The 7570-nt window shown below is 45.4% G+C and overlaps 1 protein-coding gene across 1 annotated transcript in view; it reads left to right on the top strand.

Annotated features, from left to right (window-relative positions):
* Window positions 1–409: 409 nt before the first annotated feature.
* Bcl2l14 (BCL2 like 14) overlaps window positions 410–7570 on the top strand; it is a 40454-nt gene continuing 33293 nt past the window's right edge. Inside the window, exons 1-2 of the mRNA XM_021191543.1 lie at window positions 410–493; window positions 2768–2916. The gene's annotated coding sequence lies outside the window, so the exon portion shown is untranslated. The remainder of the gene's footprint in view (window positions 494–2767; window positions 2917–7570) is intronic.

Raw genomic sequence — 7570 nt, forward strand, 5'->3', positions numbered from 1 at the left:
TCTTAGAGCCCATGACCTCTAGCTATAGGTTCTTAGCCTTATAACTGTCCTAGGTATAGATTTCAACTTATGGATTAGGCCTTAAATCCAATTATTCCTGTGACATTCAAATCACTGAGAGCAGTTTTGACTGCCATATGGAAGTGGGTGGAAATGGGTGTCCAGTTCCCACTTCTCTACATTGACAGAAGAAACATAAGTCGCAATGACTTGTCACTGCCTGGTATATGGTAGCCCCTCAAAAAAGTCTGTAGGGTGTTTTAAATGTAACGTAGGGGGAGGGGTGCTCAGACTCCCTGCAGACATTTACAAGAATCCAAGCATTCCAATGCAGAACCCAGAAAATATTTTCCCACGGAAACACTGTGTTCTACTGAACTGTTACAGTCGTTAAGATTCTAAGGGTTCCACACTTTAGCTTAACCCTACTAGTTAAATGGCCTCTCCTGGCCTAATCTGGCAAAACTAACCACCATGAAGAACATCGGGAAATGTGAGCTCTAAACAAGTCACTTAGAATATGGTTTTAGAATGCAATCCACTCTCAAACTTGGTGTTCCCTAGATGTTTGTGCTATAAGGGACACAGGAAAATTTGCCAGGTTTCTTGGGCAAAACCCTCAGGAAAGAAACCAAGATGGTCAAGACACTCAGACCAAGGATAGGAAGAAAGGGATGTCATAAAGAGAAATAACAATGCAGACTTGACCTCTAGGAGGTCATCATCCACACCCTAGTATGGAGAGGCTGAGAGGAGCCTTCCAAAGGGCTTCTGACCAAGGAAATACCATGTCCTAAAAGGAATACCATAGGGCTGGGGGGTGGGGGAACTTTTTAACTAGAAACTTCAGAGTGGGCCCTGTGTCTGCAGAGTGGTTTTCATCATGGCTTCAACCAAATATTGAACAAAACTATTCAGGGAGAAAGAATGCATCTGTGCTGAAAATGTACAAAATTTTCTTCCTAACATTTCTAAAATGTTCTAGTTGCTCTTTGGTCACTCTGACAGAATACTTGAGGCAAAGAGTGAAGAAAGATTTGCCTCTGCTTATGGTCTCCACGGTTTTAGGCTAGGTCACCTGACTTACTGCTCCTAGGCTCCTAGGCTCCTAAGATACTGCAAGGTACAGTGCCAAGGCCAGGAGAGTGTATGACAAAGGATGTTCACCTCAAAGCAGACAGGAAGCAGAGAAAAGGAGACACTAAGGAATCTCCCAAGGAACCACTTCCAGTGACTTTCTTCACCTGAACGTCTAAAGGTTTTTAAATCTCCAAAAGCGGCATCTCCACTTGTGCCTTTGGGTGGGACCTTCATATACAAATAGTAACGCTAAACAATCCAGGATAACAACTATTTGCACACTGTATATGTTGTATTTAGTGTTATAAGTGATTTAAGGATAATTTAGTACACAGGAGACCATGTGTCTGTCATTTGCAAATACTTGAACCATCTGAGGATTCATTTATTCAGGAGGGTCCTGAAACCAGTTCCTTGCAGGTACCAATGGACAGCTGTCCGTCTGGAATTCCGGGAGTAAAAGAGGAGCTGAATTTTGAAAATTGAAAATCTGATATTTGAAAATGCAATAGAATTGCAGGGGGTGGGAGAGAAGGCCCAAAGACCAAGTGCCTCAAAAAGAGAGGCTTGGGGCTTGTTCTGTGGAAGTGTTCATTATGGATTCTGAACAGCATGATTAACCAAAGCTAAGCCGAGAGGTTTTCGTGAGATGCCCCAGATACCTCTAGATGAAACAGGACTTTGGGGTGTCTGATGGTTTGAATGAGGATGGCTCCCATAGACTCATATATTTGAATACTTAGTCCCAAGTTGATGGAACTGTTTGGGAAGGATTAGGAGGTGTGGCCTTGTCAGAGAAGAGGGGAGGGGAGCTCTGCAGTTCCAAATGCCCAAACCATTCCCAGTTAACTCTGATTGCTCTCTCTGCCTTGTGATTGTGTCTCAAGATGTAAGCTCTCAGCTACCGCCCTAATGCCATGCCTGCCTGTCTGCCGCCATGCTCCCTGCCATGATGGTCATGTACTCTAACCCTCTGGAACCATGGCTCCCAAATATACTTTTTATTTCATAAATTGCCTTGGTCACAGTGTCTCATCACAGCAATAGAAAAGTAATTAAGACAGAGTGTGAAATTCAACATGAAGTTGCTTTTTTGGGCTCACCAAGAAGCAGTGAGCACAAAAGGTCAGGGAAGCGTGGGGGCAGTGCATGACATGGAGGCCAAAGGGAGGGGAGCTGGCCTCCGTGGAGCAGTCTGTGTATACTGGAGTAGTGAGTGAATGAGATTCAGGTCCACCCCTTCTCAACCTCACTGGGTTGACACTCTCAGGCATCCCATTTCTCTCCCATGACTAGGACTACATGTGAGCACTAAAAGGTCACCAGAATCTTTCATGATGTTGGAAACACAGTTCATAAACAAGAAGTCTCAATGACGTGTCCTGGCTTCCCTCCACTCACTCCTGATGGTGGTCATCCTTGCCTTCCACTGTTCCTGAAGAGCCCCGCTCGTTAAATGGCTGTCACTGTGAGGCGTCCTTACCATTCAGACCAAGTCTGGTCCTCATTCCACTCTCTGTAGCAGAATGACCTAACTCTGCTTCTTCATCCAGGAAACTCATTTCTCCTGAAGCTCTCTTCTGACAGAACCTTCAGAAGCAACACATTCTTTTTTACGATGGCGTATGTGGGCTAAGGTGTGTGCTGAGAGGAATCCTGAGGCGAGTCATATCTCCTTTCTCTTTAGGCAAACAGGGTCAAGGCAGAGACCGAGTCAGTGGACTGTGATGCAGAAGGCCAGTAAGTACTGAAAGATGCACTCCAAACCTACGAAGGGACAGTGTGTGGAACAGTGAGCCAGCCTACCTTGAAGGCCTGTCAACATTTCTGAAGGAGGTGAGATTCAAAGTTGAGCTGCAAAGACTTTCCCAGAAGTTGTGGAGAGAGAAGCAGGTCCTGAGTAGAAAGAGTATGGGACATGGAATGAGGATCTGTGCTTGCTTCTTGCTTCTGTCCTTTTTCTGGTTTCTGTTTTGTTTTGCTTTGTTGTTTGTTTTTTTTGGGGGGGGTGTTTTGTCTTGTTTTTGTTTTTGGTCTTGTTTTGGCTTTAGTACCAGGGCCTTAGAGGTGTTGGACAAGCTCTCTCAGTGAGCTGTGTCTCCAGTCCCAGATTTTTTTAAAGAGGGTTTTACTTACTAGCTCTGAAGTAATACAGAAGCTCAAACTAGTCTTGAACTCTTGTGTGTGTGTGTGTGTGTGTGTGTGTGTGTGTGTGTGTGTGTGTGTTGTGTGTGTGTGTGAAAAAGGGGGCAATTGTGAAATGAGAAGTAACTTTTTAGATAGTTTTCTGTTAGTTCTGCTAATTACCCAAGTTGTTATGGGTGAATTTAGGTTGGTGCTGAGAGTCTGGTCATGTGTTAAGTTACAAATGATTGGTTGCTAGGGGGCAGTCTCTAGTTTCAAGAGGGCTATCACCAGGGAGTCATCCACAGTCGTAAACCTTCCCAGAAAGACAGCAGAAGTCCCAAGGCTGGAAGTGACTGCATTCTTGCAAACAGTTTCCAAACAGCATTCTTTGTCTGGAAGGTAAAGACTAAGAAATTTGTGTCCTCAACGTAAACTTCATTGTCCACCAAAAGCAATTGCACGGACTCCGAGAAGTTCTGCACTCTCTTGGCCTAACCGCAACCATCACACTCTTCGAGGCACAGGGAAGTTAACCGACTTGTCCAGACTCCTAGAGTGAGTCTAAAGAGAGAGCTGAATTTGAATTCAGGCAGTCTGGCTACCTGCTTCATTTCTTCAATAGAAAGGCGTAAGAGTCAGTCTGGGAAGCAGGCATTATGATCCCTGCCCGGAATGCCAGAGGCTGAGGCAACAAGACTGCAGTGAGTTCAAGCTCAGTCTGAGCCTCCCCAGCAAGTACCAGGCTACATAGAAAGACTTAGTCTGAAGAATGAGAATCAACCCGGAGCTGTAACTTGCCAGATTGAACACAGTGCTACAATGTTGTAAGAACAGGGCTGAGCACAGCTTTGCAGGTGTGGTTTTCCCTCCAAGGGTACTACTGCATGCCAGGATGTCGTTTGCACTCCTATTAACTCAGTCTAAGACAATATCACTTTCTTTAATTTTAAAATTACATTTATTTACTGGGAGGGGGGCTCTCATCACAGCAGCACCTGTGTGAAAGTCAAAGGACACTTGAAGTTGGCCCTCTCCTTCTACCCTGTGAATCTCAGGGATCAAGCTCAGGTCTTCAGGCTTGGCTACAAGCACCTTAAACCACCGAGCCGTCTTGTTGGCCCACCATCACCACCACAGTGTCTCACAGTTTCAAACGAAGCAGACATTTGTCCATAAGGCATTTTGATATTAGCCCCCCCCCTAAAGTTTCTCTTATTCTTTTTGCATACAGCTGATTAGTTAATCCTAAGTATTTCAAATCTTAGCACACGCTTGTCCCTACAATAATTTGGGGACCTCACATATTACCTACTTTTCTCTTCCCAGAGTAATGATGTCAACAACAGCTGGCCGTTTCTGAAACACCAGCTTTGTACCTGACACCTGCCAAGTGCTTCCCACGAAAACCTTGGTCATTTGGTCTTCACACAAAGTCAGATCTTTCTGTCTTCTCTTAATAGACTAGGAAACAGAGGCTAGTGTGGTTAAGGAAACTGTTTGTAAGCTATTTAGGGCATTAGAAGTATGGCTCAGTGGCCATCATGAGTCTGTACAGACTTCAGTTTGGATGCCCAGAAAAAGCTCGGTGTGGTGGCCCACATCTGTAACCCAGCTTGGGGGACAGAAGCAGGCAGAACTAGGGGCTTGCTGGATGGCTAACTGAAGCTGCCTTGAAACAATAAAGTGGAAAAACAATGAGGAAGAGGGAGGGGGGAGGAAAGAAGGAAGGGAGGGAGGGAGGGAGGGAGGGAGGGAGGAGAAGATGGAGAGAGGGAGAGCATCCAGTTGGGAAACAACAGACCAGAGGCTCTCATCTAGAACTCTCACCTGACTCTGTGGTCCATATCCTTCCCCAACCTCCTCTTCCCATCGTCTGTGAATTCGTCACTACCCAAGTCAATCATAAAAATAAAAAATGTCAAATAGATTCAAGGACAGAGCTTAAAGGTGAATTTCAAACCTCCTGCTATGTGTTTGCTGGTTATTCACAGTCAGGGACGAGGCATTTTTCACAGTATGTTGGACTCACTGTCTACACTCAGACACCCAAGCCAGTGCAAGCCAGAAGGGCCACGGTTCTCATGCACACATCACACGTTGGGTAGCAATGAGAAGCCGCTGGAGGAGTTTTGCATCCATACCTGTTTTGTAATCGTTCCACTCATCCCCGTGCACATCCTGAGACCTTTGACCCCTAGTTATAGAACAAGTGACTCAAACATTCTTCCCTAACTCTGGGTTTTTGTTCTCTGGGTGGTGTAAGAAGTGAACTCAGTGCCTCAGATCTGCTAGGCAGGCACTCTGCCACTGAGCTAGCCCCAGCCCTCTTCACAGAACACATGAAACTCACTCATGCTCCATGTAACTCTCCCCTAATAACTCAGTTGTTTAGGGCATCCCCAAAAGTGTGAGTCTTCTAAACTAGCAACTCTCCAAGACTGTGAAGGTCAGTCCGCTCCTCCAACACCTCTCATCGGTAACCCGTTCTTAGTTTATTTTCTATGGCTGCCATAAAGCCTGCATGACCAAGAGCAGCCTAGAGAAGAAAGGGTTAATTTGGTTTCCCATGCCCTGATCGCTGAGGAAAGCCAAGGAATGAATCTGAAGGCAGAAACTGAAGCAGAGACCTGAGAAACTGCCTTGTTCCCCACACCTTGCTCAGCTGGCTCTTTTCTGTAACAGAGGATCGATCGTCTCTCCAGCTTGTCACGTGGCTTGTCCACAGCTTCACAGATCAGGAAACAGAAAACTCCTGTACGAAATAGAGGTCCAGCTCCTGACCTGAATCCTTCTAAGGATGTCTTAACCTTCGAAAACAGCGCCACCTAGTGGGAACGAAGGTTCAAGCACATGAACCACGGAGGTCACCAAACTTCACACCCTGGAGTCTCCTTCATAACCTTCATCTCTGACTCCTCTGCAGTCAGAGGCAGAATGAGTAACAGAAGTGACTCCAGTGCATCCAAATGTGCCTCGGGCAACCAAACCTATAGTCCAATGTGAAGATACGGTAGGGCTGAAAGCCAAAAACTTGAAATGATTTAACTAAGGGTTAAAGTAAATTTAAAAGTAAAATCCTGACACTCATACGTTGTAAAGAACTGATGTCAGATTGGTCCCTTCACCATTCCACCGTGGAGAGGGAGGAGCTCCTGAGGCGTCCATCCCCCCCCCCCTCCGCCAAGGAGCTAGTGGCAGTTAACAGTTGCTGGGGTGAGGGTACCATTTCTTTAGTGGCTTAGCCACTGGTAAGTTGTCCCTGCCTTAAATGACCCACCCCGTAGCCATGCGCACACAAGCAGCTCTTGTGAGGGGAAAGGCAATGGAGAGGGAGAACGGTAATGAGGGAAGACTACGACCACAATATGTTGTAAACTCGTGTGGAAGTGTAAAAAGAAATGTATTTGGCTTAACTAACACATTAAAAAGAGCTTATTTCAAACGCGTTCTGTAACATCAAACGGAAACCAATACAATATTCTATCCGGTTCAAACACTAAGCATGTATAGTCAGATAAGGACTGCTGAGATGATGTACAAACAGGACAAACTGGAAACGCTGGCTGCTCTCCGCAGGACAATAAAGGAGCCCAGTCTGCAGGAACCAGTTCTCGTTTTCATGGGAGGTGTTGTGTTTACATTACCCTCGTTTTCTACACGTTTCCTTGCGTCTCTGTAGACTTGGGATGTGGACTAATCTAGAGCACACAGAGGCAGGCCTCCAGGAACCAGATGGTTTCCAAGCTCCCAACCACCTGCTGAGGAGATATCACCAGTCTTTTACCTGCTTCAAACCGGGTGGTGTTTTTCTGCTCCAAAGTCAAGTGGTTCTAGACAAGAAGGCAAAGAGTTCATCAAAGACATCTAAGGGGTGACAGAAAAGATAGTTAGGGTAGGGACTCTAAAGACAGACAGCCTGGGCTTCCCTAGCCGCATAGGACACCTTAAGCAATTCTATGCCTCAGTTTTCTTATCTGTAAGCTGGGCATAACTATAAACATTCTCTATACAGCTGAGTTTAAAAAAAAAAAAAAAATCAGCGACTCCATAGAGCACCGGCTATTGTAACGACACCTCTCCGCAGCCCGAGACTATGAAAACATGCTTCCGTTTATTTTTAAAGCTGATGACCGATTAGGTCGAGAAGTCTCTCTTGATGACCATAAATTCGACAAGTTGGATGTTCACTTTCTTCAAGTTTTTCATTGCCTCTCCTAGAGTAGACACTGCCTCATTGTCAGTCAGGTGTAGGCCAGCATTTGCCCTCGTGGCTTCCTGTAGAGGAAGAGGTGATATTAGTGTCAAGTCTGAGATGTTCTTTTTTTTTTTTTTTTTTTTTTTTTTTTTTTTTTTTTTTTTTTTT

The sequence above is a fragment of the Mus pahari genome, chromosome 2, assembly GCF_900095145.1.
Source record: "Mus pahari chromosome 2, PAHARI_EIJ_v1.1, whole genome shotgun sequence".
NCBI classification, from domain to species: Eukaryota; Metazoa; Chordata; class Mammalia; order Rodentia; family Muridae; genus Mus; species Mus pahari.